This window comes from Myotis nattereri (genome assembly GCF_964212035.1).
Source record: "Myotis nattereri genome assembly, chromosome: Y".
NCBI classification, from domain to species: domain Eukaryota; kingdom Metazoa; phylum Chordata; class Mammalia; order Chiroptera; family Vespertilionidae; genus Myotis; species Myotis nattereri.
The window spans coordinates 33,400,515-33,415,719 of NC_138094.1; the positions used below are offsets into that span (position 1 = coordinate 33,400,515).

General features: G+C 38.9%; 1 pseudogene across 1 annotated transcript in view; it reads left to right on the forward strand.

Moving 5' to 3' along the window:
- Positions 1 to 15,205, forward strand: part of LOC308512422 (centriole and centriolar satellite protein OFD1-like) — a 35,505-nt pseudogene that overhangs the window by 8,850 nt on the left and 11,450 nt on the right. The window contains exon 5 of the transcript in view: positions 691 to 812. The product of the transcript in view is annotated as a centriole and centriolar satellite protein OFD1-like (transcript). The remainder of the gene's footprint in view (positions 1 to 690; positions 813 to 15,205) is intronic.

Sequence of the window (15,205 nt, forward strand, 5' to 3'; positions counted from 1 at the left end):
GACAATAAATTCAAATATCTTAATCTGATTCTGCCAGTCTTTTTTTCCTGTGCATACTTTTTAGTGGGCACTGGTGTTTACATGATTGAGATTGCACTCTCGTGTGGGTTTTGCACTCTGTTAATGTTTGATTCTAATCCACATTTGGTTTGAGGGCTTCGGGTCTGCTGCAGAGAGCACTGGAATGAGAGGAATAGCAGACCTGGCTTTTGTCCCAGTTATGCCGTTGTGTAGTTGCTAAGCCCTCTGGGAGTCACCTACACTGTGTGGGCACCTGTGTCCTCTGTAAAATGGAAGACTTAAAACTAAGAATCTCTGATTCATTTTAAGATCAGTGTTTTGAACATGTGACTCAGCTTTCACCAAAGACCATAAAAGAACTCTTTGGCACTTGGAGACTGGAAAAAGATGCTATTGTTTTCTGACCTACCTTTTGCTTTCTTTATCCTGACTTTTATGATGGAAATTTTCCAGCATTCAAAAAAGTTGAAAGTTTTACAGTTCACCAGTAAGTTTGTATTATGTTTGCTTGATCACTTTCTGTTCATCCAGTAATCTATCTCAATTTTTTGAATTGTTTCAGAGTAAATTGCAGATGCCCCCTGTCCGTATCCCTGTACTCTTTGCTTTTGAACAGACTTCTTGCTCACCTACCCTGAGTCCTCTGCCCTGTTTGTGTTTTTTTAATAGCTGAGAAGCTTCAACATATTGATGACCAGTTTTCAGGTGCTTACCCTCAGCATCCAACATTAGGAACTCTAGAAATAAAGTTAAATGAATATAAGAGAGAACTAGAACAGCAGCTTCAGGCAGAAATGCATGAAAGGGTAAGTTTATCTTGTTGCTGTTAACAAAAGTGGTATTTTTGCTTATCTTTTCATTCTTAATCTTAGGTATATAGGAAAATATCTAGAATCTTTAATAAACTAGAGGCCCAGGGCATGTGTAGGTTCCCTAGTAGCTACCTGCTGGTGGGGCCTCCCTTTCCCTGGCCACCTGCTGCCAGGTGGGGCTGGTCTCAGGGAACGGGCTGCAGGTGGTTGGCCAGCCCCGCCCCTGCTTGAACTCCCGGTGAAGGGGACAATTTGCATATATGGCTTTCATTATATAGTTAATATGATATATACTCTTGTGTATGTTATTATTTTTTTTCCACTTGCTGTTTCTTTTTGCCTTTTGAATGAGTTTTACAGGAACAGTTAATGAGACTAAAGATGAATTAAACTATAAATATAGGGTGTCCCAAAAATACATAAACACACCTTGAATAATTATAAAGGCAGTGAATATTAAAACAACATTTTCACAATTGAGCTATTGGCTGTTAGAGTGTGTATACATTTTGGGGGGATACCCTGTATAATTAATGAATATTGAACTTAAACATGGAGAATTTGTTACTAATTGTTTAGTATTATTATTTACAATGATTTGTAGTCAATTTGCAGTTGAAGCATTTTAAAAATACTGAAGTAGTACAAATTAAAATGGAAGAGAAAGGAAGGTCTGAGGAGTTAGTGGTTTGGGAATGATGTTGGAGAGCTTGTCAAGCAAGATCGAAAGCCTTCTTGGGAAAAGATGTTCCTTGAGAGAAATCAAAAGCACCAGAAGACAATATTTTAAAATCATTTACTGGATGGCTCCTTCCTGCAGCTTGCTTGTAGATTTGCTAAAAGTCCAGGGGTGAGATGAGACATTTGCTGGAACAGTTGAGGACCTAGAGCAGTGATGGTGAACGTTTTGAGCTTGGCGTGTCAAAATTTTGAAAAACCCTAACTTAACTCTGGTGCCATGTCACATATAGAAATATTCATATATTTTTTTTGATATTTGCAACCATAATAAAAAAAGATTTATATTTTTGATATTTATTTTATATATTTAAATGCCATTTAACAAAGAAAAATCATCCAAAAAATATGTATAAAATGAACAAAAACAGAAAAACAATGTACATTTAACAAAAAATAATAATAAAAACAATGATAATCAAATGGTACGAAAACTAGAAATTAGTGACTTTTTTGGTCCTGAACTTTGTCTGCTAATTCTTCGATTGCAGGTTCATACTTGGTGCACTTCAAAGCCAAGCAAGCGCCACTAACATCATGCTAGCCGGTTCCTTTTGTTCATTTTAATATTATTTAATGCTGAGAACAAAGTCTCACAAAAATATGTTGATGAAAAAATTGTTAGCAAAGCCATCGCTAGGTTTTTTATATTGCTGAAAGTGTCAGGAACTCTGTTCCAAGCACTCAAAATTTCTTCTTCATAGTTGCACTCTTCATGTTTCAAACGATTTCGTTCCAGATTTTCAAGTTTTGACCTTAAGTCGACAAACACGAGTCCAAATGCTACCTTGAAAATCTGCAAGTTGCATCTCTAAATCATCAATTTGCATCCATTGGAAATTATTCAATTCCAAAGTACTGTAAACTACATCCAGATACTTAATTATTTTAATGGTCTGTTCTAGGCTTCTAAATTGGTTGAATCTTTCGCTGAACTGTTCAAAGAACGTGTTTACTATATTCTGGTACATAAGTATAGACTCCATTACACTTGTAGTAGCCTTCTCGAAATACTTTTTCATCTGAGGAAAATACGAGTTTTAGTTTCAATATCTTGCTTGAAAATTTTAAGTTTACTTTCAAAAGATTTGATGTATCCAAACATAACGTCAATATTTTTGCCAAAACCTTGTAATTTTAAGTTCAGTTCATTCATATGAACAGAGAGATCTGTAAAAAACATCAAATTGCTGACCCACTTATGATCATTGATCTGAGGAAAGTTTGCCAGATCCTTATTCTCAATAAATACCATAATTTCTTGAAAGCACTCCACAAATCGCTCAAGTAGTTTTCCTCGACTTAGCCATCTCACACGATTGAACATCAGTAGTCCACTGTAGGTTGAATCAGCTTCCTGTAAAAGTACAGAAAATTCTCGCTTGTGAAGGGGTCGAGAAGCTATAAAATCACAATTTTTGTTACAACTGACATTAAATCATTCAACTCAGAGAATCCCGATTTGGCACACAACACCTCCTGATGGATAATGCAATGAAAAGGTGCAAGTGGATGTCTAATAGCTTCCATAAACAATTTCAGGAATCCCACTTTTTTCCCACCATCTTTGGTGCCCTGTCTGTCGTGACTGACACAATTTTAGAGATATCAAGGTTTAGGACACTGAATGTTTTTATAACAACTTTACATATTTGGTTTCCTGATGTACTCATTGGCACTTAATCTAACTTTATCAACTCTTCTCTCATAGTGAGACCATCAGAATATCTAGCAATAATGGCCAACCGAGCATATGATGTGACATCAGTAGTTTCATCAAGAGAAATCAAAAAATATTTACATCTATTTAAGTCTTTTTTTTATTGACTTTGTACGTTTTTGCCAAGATCTGTTATTCTACCTTTTTTTAAATTAAATCTTTATTGTTCAGATTATTACAGTTGTTCCTCTGTTTTCCCCCCATAGCTCCCCGCCACCCAGTTCCCACCCCACCCTCTGCCCTTACCCCCACCCCCTACTGTCCTCACCCATAGGTGTACGATTTTTTTTCTATGTCCCTGATTCTATTATGATCACCAGATTATTTATTCACTTGATTCTTAGATTCACTTGTTGATAGATGCATGTTTGTTGTTCATAATTTGTATCTTTACCTTTTTCTTCTTCTTCCTCTTCTTAAAGGATACCTTTCAGCATTTCATATAATCCTGGTTTGGTGGTGATGAACTCCTTTAGCTTTTCCTTATCTGTGAAGCTCTTTATCTGACCTTCAGTTCTGAATGATAGCTTTGCTGGATAAAGTAATCTTGGTTGTAGGTTCTTGGTATTCATCACTTTGAGTATTTCTTGCCACTCCCTTCTGGCCTGCAAAGTTTCTGTTTAGAAATGAGCTGACAGTCGTATGGGTATTCCCTTGTAGGTAACTGAGTTTCTTTCTCTTGCTGCTTTTAAGATTCTCTCTTTGTCTTTTGCTCTTGGCATTTTAATTATGATGTGTCTTGGTGTGGTCCCCTTTGGATTCCTTTTGTTTGGGATTCTCTGCGCTTCCTGGACCTGTAAGTCTATTTCTTTCACCAGGTGGGGGAAGTTTTCTGTCATTATTTCTTCAAATAGGTTTTCAATATCTTGGTCTCTCTCATCTTCTGGCACCCCTATAATTCTGATGTTGGTACGCTTGAAGCTGTCCCAGAGGCTCCTTACACTATCTTCGTATTTTCGGATTCTTTTTTCTTTTTGCTTTTCCAGTTGGGTGTTCTTTGCTTCTTCGCATTTCGAATCTTTGACTTGATTCTTGCGCTCCTCTGGTCTGCTGTTGGGTGTCTGTATAGTATTCTTTATTTCAGTCAGTGTATGCTTAATTTCTAGTTGGTTCTTTATCACAACATCGAGGGTCTCATTAGATTTCTTGAGGATCTCACTACATTTATCGGCGGTCTCACCAGTCTTTTCGAGGGCCTTACTAAGTTTATCGGCAGCTTCTAGACAGTTCTTGAGAGACCTTAAAAGTGTGGTTTTGAGCTCTATATCTTCCATTTCTGACATTTGCGTCCTATTTCTTTGTCTCCGCATTTTTTTATCTTTTCTTGGTGCATCCCCCAGTGGTCTTTGTGCGCAGTCTTGTTGTAGTTAAGCCTTGATTGTTGTCGGCAATACTGGGGGTGATTTGGCCTCCAGGCTAACTGGCTATGAGAGCTATTCTGCCTTTGATAGTATTTCTACTGAGTGGTAACTTAAAAATTCTTTTAATAACATCATCTTTTTTTTCATATCGTGAAATAGAGCTGGTGCACCTCTTAGAAATGTTTCCTTACTAAATTCTCCGTCACTGAGGGCTTTTTCCATGCTGAGCTATGGAGAGAGCAACATAGTAACTTGCTGATATTAAATTTGTAGATCATCTTACAAATTTAATGATGGAATTTGATTGACTTTTATAGAGGTGTAGCTGCCTAGAAATGCATTCCTTCCTCTCATCAATACTTTTTTTCAAGAACTGACAATGATTAGTTTCAAAATGTCTCTTTACATTCCACGTTCTGCTTACTACTGTTTCATTAAACAGTATGCACAATGAATTGTTGTTTCTGTTGACAATCCCGTACATCTCGGTGCATATGTCTTGAAAGGGTCGGCTACTGCTACTTCCACTTCCCTTATCATTCAATCTTGCTTTTTTATTTTTTTGATTCTCCATCACAAGGCTGCAAAAATAAATATAAATGACGGCATTTTTTACAAAAGGTTGATAGTTTTCTTACCTATTAACTTTTTGCAGTGTTGTTGCACTGACTCCTGGTGCAAAACAATTCAAAAATAGTATGTATAACCAACAAATATATGGTGCTGTAATCAATTATGACACGCAGAATGTCTCGTCGAGCACTGTTGCACTGTATATCTTTTTCTTTTCTTTTTCTTTTTTTTATTAGTTAAGGTATTACAAATGTGTCCTCTTCCCCCCCATTAACCCCCAACCTCCCCAACCTCCCCGCACACTCGTGCTCCCATCCCCCTGTTGTCCATGTCCATTGGTTTGGCTTATATACATGTATACAAGTCCTTCTGTTGATCTCTTCACCTTACCCCCGCCCTCCCCTACTTTCCTTCTGGGGATTGATAGCCTGATTGCTGTTTCTCAGTCTTTGGATCTGTCCCTTTTCATCAGTCTATGTTGTTCTCTATAATCCACAAATGAGTGAGATCATGTGGTATTTATCTTTCTCTGACTGACTTATTTCACTTAGCATAATGCTCTCCAGTTCCACCCATGCTGTTGCAAAAGGCAAGAGTTCCTTCTTTTTTACCGCAGCATAGTTTTCCATTGTGTATATGTACCACAGTTTTCTAATCCACTCATCTGCTGATGGGCTCTTAGGCTGTTTCCAAATCTTAGCTATGGTGAATTGTGCTGCTATGAACATAGGGGTGCATATATCCTTTCTGATTGGTGTTTCTGGTTTCTTGGGATATATTCCTACTAGTGGGATCACTGGGTCAAATGGGAGTTCCATTTTTAGTTTTTTGAGGTGGCTACATACTGTTCTCCACAGTGGCTGCACCAGTCTGTATTCCCACCAGCAGTGCAGAAGGGTTCCTTTTTCTCCACATCCTCTCCAACACTTGTTTGTTGATTTTTTGATGATAGCCATTCTGACAGGTGTGAGATGATAACGCGTTGTCGTTTTGATTTGTATCTCTCCTATAATTAGTGACTTTGAGCATGTTTTCATATGTCTTTCGGCCTTCTGTATGTCCTCTTTCGAAAAGTGTCTATCTAGGTCCGTTGCCCATTTTTTTATTGGATTGTTTATCTTCCTTTTGTTAAGTTTCATGAGACCCCTGTAAATGTTGGAAATTAAACCCCTGTCGGTGGTATCATTGGCAAATATGTTCTCCCATACAGTGGGTCTTCTTGTTGTTTTGTTGATGGTTTCCGTTGCTGTGCAAAAGCTTTTTATTTTGATGTAGTCCCATTTGTTTATTTCCTCTTTAGTCTCCATTGCCCTAGGAGCATTATCAGAGAGGAAATTCCTTGGGCATATGTTTGCAATTTCGCTGCCTTTGGATTCCTCTAGTATTTTTATGGTTTCCCATCTTACATTGAAATTTTTATCCATTTTGAGTTTAATTTTGTGTATGGTGTGAGTTGGTGGTCTAGTTGCATGTATCTTTTTGCATGTATCTGTCTAATTTTGCATGTATCTGTCTATCTTTTTGCATGTATCTGTCTATCTTTTTGCATGTATCTGTCTAATTTTCCCAACAGCATTTATTGAAGAGACTGTCTTGACTCCATTGTATGCTCTTGCCTCCTTTGTCGAATATTAATTGGGCATAGTGGTTTGTGTCGATTTCTGGGGTCTCTATTCTATTCCATTGACCTATATGTCTGTTCTTGTGCCAGTACCAAGCTGTTTTAAGAACAGTGGCTTTGTAATACAGTTTGATATCTGGTATTGAGATCCCACCTACTTTGTTCTTCTTTATCGGGATTGCTGCAGCTATTCGGGATCTTTTTTTTATTCCAGATGAATTTTTGGAACGTTCGTTCTAGATTTGTGAAATATGCCATTGGTAATTTAATGGGGATTGCATTGAATCTATAGATTCCTTTGGGTAGTATGGACATTTTGATGATGTTGATTCTACCAATCCATGAACACGGTGTGTTCTTCCATCTGTTTCTGTCTTCCTCTACCTCTGTTTTCAGTGTCCTGTAGTTTTTTGCATATAAGTCTTTTACCTCCTTAGTTAAGTTTATTCCTAGGTATTTTAATTTTTTTGGTTCAATGGTAAATGGGATTGATTTTGTAGTTTCACTCTCGGTAAGTTCACTTTTGGTGTAAAGAAATGCCATGGATTTCTTAGCATTAATTTTGTATCCTGCAACATTGCTGAATTCATTTATTAAGTCTAATAATTTTTTGATGGAGTCTTTTGGGTTCTGTATGTACAGTATCATGTCATCTGCAAATAAGGACAGTTTTACTTCTTCTTTTCCAATCTGGATGCCTCTTATTTCATCTTGTCTGATCGCAATGGCTAGTACTTCCAGTACTGTATTGAACTGGAGTGGTGAGAGGGGGCATCCCTGTCTTGTTCCTGATTTTAAGGGGAATGATTTTAGTTTTTGCCCATTGATTATGATGTTGGCTATTGGTTTGTCATATATGGCTTTTATTATGTTGAGGTATGATCCCTCAATTCCTATCTTGCTGAGAGTTTTTATCAAGAAAGAGTGTTGGATTTAGTCAAATGCTTTTTCCGCATCAATTGATATGATTATACGGTTTTTTTCTCTCAATTTGTTTATGTGATGTATCACGTTTATTGATTTGCGGATATTGTACCATCCTTTCATCCCTGGGATAAATCCTACTTAGTCATGGTGTATGATCTTTTTGATGTACTGCTGGATCCGATTTGCTAGGATTTTGTTGAGGATTTTGGCATCTATGTTCTTGAGGGATATTGGCCTATAATTCTCTTTCATTGTGTTGTCTTTATCTGGTTTTGGTGTTAGGGTGATGCTGGCTTCATAGAATGAGCTGGGAAGTGTTCCTTCCTCTTGGATCTTTTGACATAGTCTGAGGAGGATAGGTTTAGTTCTTCCTTCAATGTTTGGTAAAACTCCCCTGTGAAGCCGTCTGGCCCCGGGCTTTTGTTTGCTGGAAGCTTTTTGATTACTGCTTCGATTTCCTCCATAGTTATTGGCCTATTGAAATTTTTAGATTCTTCCTGATTAAGTTTTGGAATGTTGTATTTTTCTAGGAATATGTCCATTTCCTCCAGGTTGTCTAGTGTGTTGGAGTAGAGTTCATAGTATTTTCTAACAATCCTTTGTATTTCTATGGGGTCTGTTGTTATTTCTCCTATTTCATTCCTGATTTTGTTTACTTGGGTCCTCTCTCTTTGTTTCTTGGTGAGCCTGGCTAGAGGTGTATCAATCTTGTTTATCCTTTCAAAGAACCAGATCTTGTTTTTGTTGATCATTTGTATTGTTTTTTTTGGTCTCTGTGTTGTTTATCTCCGCTCTGATCTTTGTTATTTCCTTCCTTCTGCTTAGAGTGGGCTTTTTTTGTTGCTCTCTTTCTAACTCTTTGCGTTGTAGAGTTAGGTCATTTATTCTCATTGTTTCTTGTTTCTTGCAGTAGGCTTCTAGAGCTGTGAACTTCCCTCTCAAGAGTGCTTTCACTGTGTCCCATAGGTTTTGGATTGTTGTGTTTTCATTTTTGTTTGTTGCCATGATGTTTTTTATTTCTTCTTTGATCTCTCTGGTAACCCAGTCGTTGCTTAATAGCATGCTATTTAGTCTCCATGTGTTTGATTTTCTTGGATTGTTTTTGTTGTAGTTGATTTCCAGTTTTATGCGTTTGTGGTCTGAGAAGATGCTGGATATGATTTCAATTTTCTTGAATTTGAAGAGACTTTATCTGTGACCCAGTACATGCTCTATCTTTGAAGATGACAAATGTGCAGTTGAGGAGAATGTATATTCTGTGGCTTTGGGGTGAAATGTTCTGAAGATGTCAATTAATTCCATCTGATCTAGTGAGTCATTTAGGTTTGATGTTTCTTTGCTGAGTTTTTGTTTAGAGGATTTGTCCAATGGTGATAATGGGGTGTTAAGGTCCCCTACTATGATTGTATTGCTGTCAATCTCTCCCTTGATCTCCTCCAGAAGTTTTCTTACATATTTGGGTGTTCCTATATTGGGTGCATATATATTTACCAGAGTTATTTCTTCTTGTTGGACTCCTCCGTTTAGTATTATGAAGTGGCCTTCTTTATCTCTTTTTATGTCCTTCACTTTGAGATCTAATTTGTTAGATATAAGTATTGTTACCCCGGCTTTTTTTTCACTTCCATTGGCCTAAAAAACCTTTTTCCATTACTTCACCGTCAGTCTGTGTGCGTCTTTTTTTCTGAGTTGGGTTTCCTGTAGACAGCGGATATATGGGTCATGTTTTCTTATCCACTCATTTACCCTATGCGTTTTTACTGGGGCATTTAATCCATTTACATTTAAAGTTATTATTGATAGAAACTTGTTAGTCACCATTTTTGATCTTTACCATTGCGTTCCTTCTTTGTTTCCTATTTTTTCTTTTTACAGCAGACCCTTTAGCATTTCTTGCATTGCTGGTTCGGTTGTAATAAACTCCCGTAGACCGTTTTTGTCTGTGAAGCTCCTGATTTGACCCTCAATTTTGCTTGATAGCCTCGCTGGGTACAGTATTCTTGGATTCAGACCCTTCCTTTGCATGACTTTGTATATTTCATTCCATTCCTTTCTTGCCTGATGTGTTTCTGTTGAGAAATCGGTCTCTAGTCTAATGGAGGATCCTTTGTAGGTAACTTTCTGTCACTCTCTGGCTGCTTTTAATATTCTTGCTTTGTCGTTGTTGTTTGCCAATTTAATTATTATGTGCCTTGGTGTCGGTCTTTTTGGGTTCATTTTGTTTGGGACTCTGTGAGCTTCTTGGATTTGTGTGAGTTTTTTCTTCCCTATCTCAGGGAAATTTTCCGTTATTATTTTTTCAAACAGGTTTTCTATTCCTTGCTCAGTTTCCTCTCCTTCTGGGACCCCTGTTGTTTGGATGTTGTTTCATTTAGTGTTGTCCCAGAGTTCTCTTAGGCTGTCCTCATGCTTTTTAATTTTTTTTTCTAGAAGCTGCTCTGTTTGGGTATTTTTTCCTACCTTGTCTTCTAGCTCGCTGATGTGGTCCTCTGCGTCTTCTAGTCTACTGTTGATGCTTTCTATTGAGTTCTTTATAGCAGTGATGTCATTTTTCATTTCTTCTTGGTTTTTCTTCATTTCCTCTTGGTTCCTACACATATTGTTGAATTTGTCTTCCATTCTTTTCATCCACCTTATGGCCATTTCTCTGATTTCTTTTTTTGACAGGGTGCTTGCCTCCATTGCCCCCATTTCGTTTACTTCCTTTTCTGATGATGCCTGTTTTTCTTTCATATGTGGGTTGGTTCTTTTTTCACCATGATCTCTCTTCTCCAGGTGTTTGGTTATGTAGTTCTCTTTCTGATGCATTGATTTAAAGGCACAAAATACAACACAACAAGGCACAACATACAAGGCACCGAAAACAAATGTATTTACGATATTAATAACCCCAAATAAAGGTGACCACTGAGCGAAGAGAATTAGGGGATAAAGAAGATAAAAGAGAAAAAAATTAAAGAGAAAAAGAAAAAAACAAAAAGGAATGCCGAAATGAGATTGGGAAAAGGGAGAGAAGAAAGAAGAAAAAAAAAAGTGAGAGAATGAATTAGAGGTGGGGAAGAGGCTATTTGGGGAGAAAACTCTAATAGAACCACAAATAATCCCAATGAATTCCAGCAGCAGATCCCTGGAGATTAATGCAAACTACAATCAACCACTAATATCAAGCGAGGCAAGGGAAAACAGAAGCACAAAAATAACCAGAGAAAGAAAAAGCAAAACAGGAAAATAAAAATGAAAAACAAAACAATCTCCCAAACAAGCATAAAAAAAAAATATACTCAAAATCAAGCAAACACTAGCAAAACGACAGAGAAAAAAAATTGGATAGTGAAGAACAATAAGAGAGAGGTGTATATGGATTTAGAGCAAGGGATTGGAAATTAGGTATATAAGTAGGGTGAAATTTAGACAGTGGGTAAAAAGAATGAATAGGGAAAATCTAAAGCAGGAATAGGGTAAGAGAAACAGGACAACAAAAGGGGAAAAGTGAGGAAGAGTTATGGCTTAAGGGTAAAGGTGAGATAGAGAGAACTGATGCTAAAGGAACGATGAAAATAGAGTGTAGAACACTAATTCCAAAATAAAATAACGAAAAAAAAATAAAATGACACTTGAAAAAGTGGTAAAATGATAGCAATAATACTGGCTAAAAAAATGTAGTAATTACAAAGGTAAAATCAGGTGATGAAAAAAAATAATAATAGGTTCTTTATGAAATGGTGAAAAAAGAATTAAAAAGATAAAAATGTGCAGTAGTGAAGGTGCTTCAGATCTTCTACTCTTCTTTTTGTCACGCCTTAGTCCTGCCAGGCATTTAGGAGAGTGTTGAATTTCCCTGCGATACACTGTCCCTCCGTGCTGTAAACCACAGTCCTGATTTTAAGGCAGGTTGTATTTGTTTACCAGACTGCCTTTATTTGCATTTACAGAAGAGACAGTTCGTGGCTCTGCCTCTGGGTGGCAGTGTGTCTGGATTGACCTCCGAGGCTATAAGTCCTCTCTATCCAGTAGTTAGGGTTTATTTTCTCTATGTTACTTGAAACTGGTTTGGGAAAGTCCACTGCCCAGAGCTGGTTCTTTAATCATTACTCCCCGCTCTGTTTCCCAGGCTCCCCAAAAAGATCTTTCCCCTACAGGCTATGTGAATGACCCCACCTGGGGAATCCCATTCACTGGGTTTAATAATCAAACACACGGATCTAAGGGGAACTGTAACAACAAGAGCCTGAGAAGTTGTGCGAATTTGCAAGCCTCCACCTTCCAGGTCTGCGCACAGTCTCCACGCACCCACTTGCCCCTGGCACCAAGCACCCGGCAGACTGGCAGAATCCGAGGCTGCTTTTTTGCATCCAGTCTAGCTATGTGCTTATTTTTATCGTTCCCTTCTGCCAGCAGCCCTGTGGGGCCCCTTCCCCACTTGAGGGTCACGCTGGTTCCAAGGGCCACGGACTCTGTGGGGCGCAGATTTCACCCCTCGCGGTTCTCTCTCCAACCTGAATTGCAAACCGCACCTTTAGGGGAAGTCTAACCTTTCTGTGAGAAGAAGCAGTGCTCGTCTGAGTTCACGCAGTCACGCTGCTTGAGATCCCTTGTTTCCAGGTTAGTAGCTGATCTCTGGTTGTCTGTAACAGCCACTCAAGATGGCACAGTCTCCGCTGCTGAGCCAGCACACAGGGAGACGTTTCAGCCGCAGTCTCCAACCGTCCTTTTTTTTCTGGGAGTTCTCTGTCTTTCCCAGCTGCAGACTGTCTCTCAGCTGAATATCCTCTGCCTATTCGGGCTGTATGTTACCCGTTTCAGCTGCTCACCCTTATCTGCTCCAGGACAAGGCACAGGACACGTCCGTTTATACCTCCGCCATTTTTCTCCCCTTATATCTTTTTCTTCTAACCCTCCCACTCCTGTCTCCTAATGAACTTGGCGATCAAGTGCGTCCGTTTGCCGAATGCACCCTAACGCACAGGAAGCTTACCCGAGGCACATGTTGACAATAATGAGGCCGTTTCCAGAATTGGGCATTTTGTCACTCAAGTAAAAATAAAGTGTCTTGAGTAAAGATTAATCTCTTTATAGTGCAATTCTTAACCTTTTCATATTAATGCCAATATTGGAACAGTGTATCTTGGATGTTTTCACAATGTATCTTTGCTACGCAACACTGATGTACATGCTTACATCTGGTTTTAGAATTGTGTAATTGATCATGAGTAACATGAGTAATAATATTACTCGAGTGATGCCCAGCTCTGGCCATTGTGAGAGACAAATATATGAATACGCAATTTTTTGTCTCTGTCGATGCGTGTCACCCAAAATGGTACGCGTGTCATAGGTTCGCCATCACTAGCCTAGAGGACTAGTAGGGACTGCGGTCAAGAATACACCTGGAAGAATCAGCTTTGAAAAGGATACTAAGACTTCTTTTTTCGAGATTACTGGAAGGAAGAGTGGAAGTGAATGTCCGAGTCAGGGGCGTGAGACAACCTCACTAAAATTGCAGCAGATGTGAGAATTAAGTGATAAGTGACCTTTGAGGAGAGGACCAGAGGTATGGAATGGCCACTGGGTGGCGGGGGGTTGCAGAAGGAGCAGAGCAGCTCTCTGAAGCTGACAGGATTCTCGAGCTGTTTTGAGGGTACTGCTGAAGTGGGCAACCTGGAATTGAAGTAGACCAGACCAAGTGCATGTAGGTGAAGAATTTCAAACACTAACACGAACCAAGTTTATGTGGGCTGCAAAACAAAAGCTTCAATTTTCATAGAAAGGTTTATTTCGATAAAGACATGCTGAATACAAAGGGCTGAAATAAATGAGTAATCGTTAACCAAAAATAATAGAACGTTTTAATAAAAATTAGTATTTTGCATTGAACATTAACTTCCCAGACACTGAATAACTGGACAGATTAATAAGCACAATGCAAATAAACCTACTTTTCTCATTCTCCAAAAGCAAAGTATTTCCTGTTGCACATACCAAACAAGTCAGTACAAGACTAATGATGTGGCCATCGGGTGCTAAAATATTGTCTGCTAGTATTAATGGAGAGAAATGGCACGCCTGCGCATAAGGCGCATAAGGGAAATGAATGCAACACAATTATAATCAGTCATTAGCAAATGTAGTTAGTAATTAATAATTATGTAAAACAGGTTATTGTAAAAATCAGGTTACGAAATTTTTATTAAAACGCTACATACTGTTATATTCGCTGAGCCACAAAAATATTCATTGTGGGCCACGTGCGGCCTGTGGGCCATGCGTTTGACATGCTTGTTGTAGGTGATTGTTCTGTTGCAGCTCTTGGGAGGATTTGGAAGGTCAATGAGGGCAGAAAAATGGTCGTAGTTGAGGAGTGTAGCTTTATAGAGCTGAATTTATTTCATTTGAGAAAGGCAGCCTGTTTAGTTGAAGACATTGGGGTTCAGCATGATGGTGAGCGGAACCAGAGCAGAGTGTGGATGACTAATAATCCAGGAGAGAAGGGAGAGCTACGTGGCAGTCTCAGACATCAAGGAGTAAGTCTGGGGATACAGACAGATGGAAGAATAAGGGTGGACCAACAGGACAGAGTTGCAGGTTGGGGTTCTAGGTGAAGTTGGAAACCAAATGCAATGTGCTTCCATCTGAGCAAAGGCAAAGGTCCCTGCAGTAGAAGGGTCTGGGGCTTATAAGTGTCATCCAGTGGCCATTTGATCTTGTCACCCAGAAAATGACTGGACAGGACATGAAGAGGTTGAGGAATGGTGGGGAGTGCATGCCAGCAAAAGAGATTGGATTGTTTCTTTTGGAAAAACAGTTCCTTTCCCAAGGGTTGTCAGACCTAACTAGGTTGGGGTCATGGTTTCCTCAGCCAGGACTACTGATACCAGGAGATGGTTGAAGTTAAAAGGCTTCCTCCCAGTGTCAACCTTTCTTGGAGCTTCTCAGTAAAACCCAGTTATTAATGGTGACCACACCCCCTCTCCAATTTTTTCTGGCATTTCTGGGAATTGGGTTAATTTTAGCTATAAAAATAAATGGAAGCACTGGTCTTTGAGATGATGGGTTGTGTTCAGACTAACACTTTGAACCTTAAAATGAGTGACTGACTAGATCAGATCAACCAGTTGACAGCCTGTCTCCATTCAGTCAGATTCTCTGAAGGCACTGGAGAAGCTTGGCATCCTCATAAAAGGCACCATACTTTTACTCTGCCACCCGACTGTTCACCCCCTTCTCTCCCTGATAAAACTGTCCTGTCCTTCAAACTTTAGCTTCAATGATGCTTCCTGGTGACGCCTTCCCTGAATCCCATTGATAGACTCATTTAGGCATCATTCCTGCCGTGGAGACTGGACTCTGGTTGTGAAATTATCACATTGTAGTATTATTTCTCTCTCCCTCAGTAAATTGTGAATTTTTTAAAAGATGGGGACTGTAGCTGTTC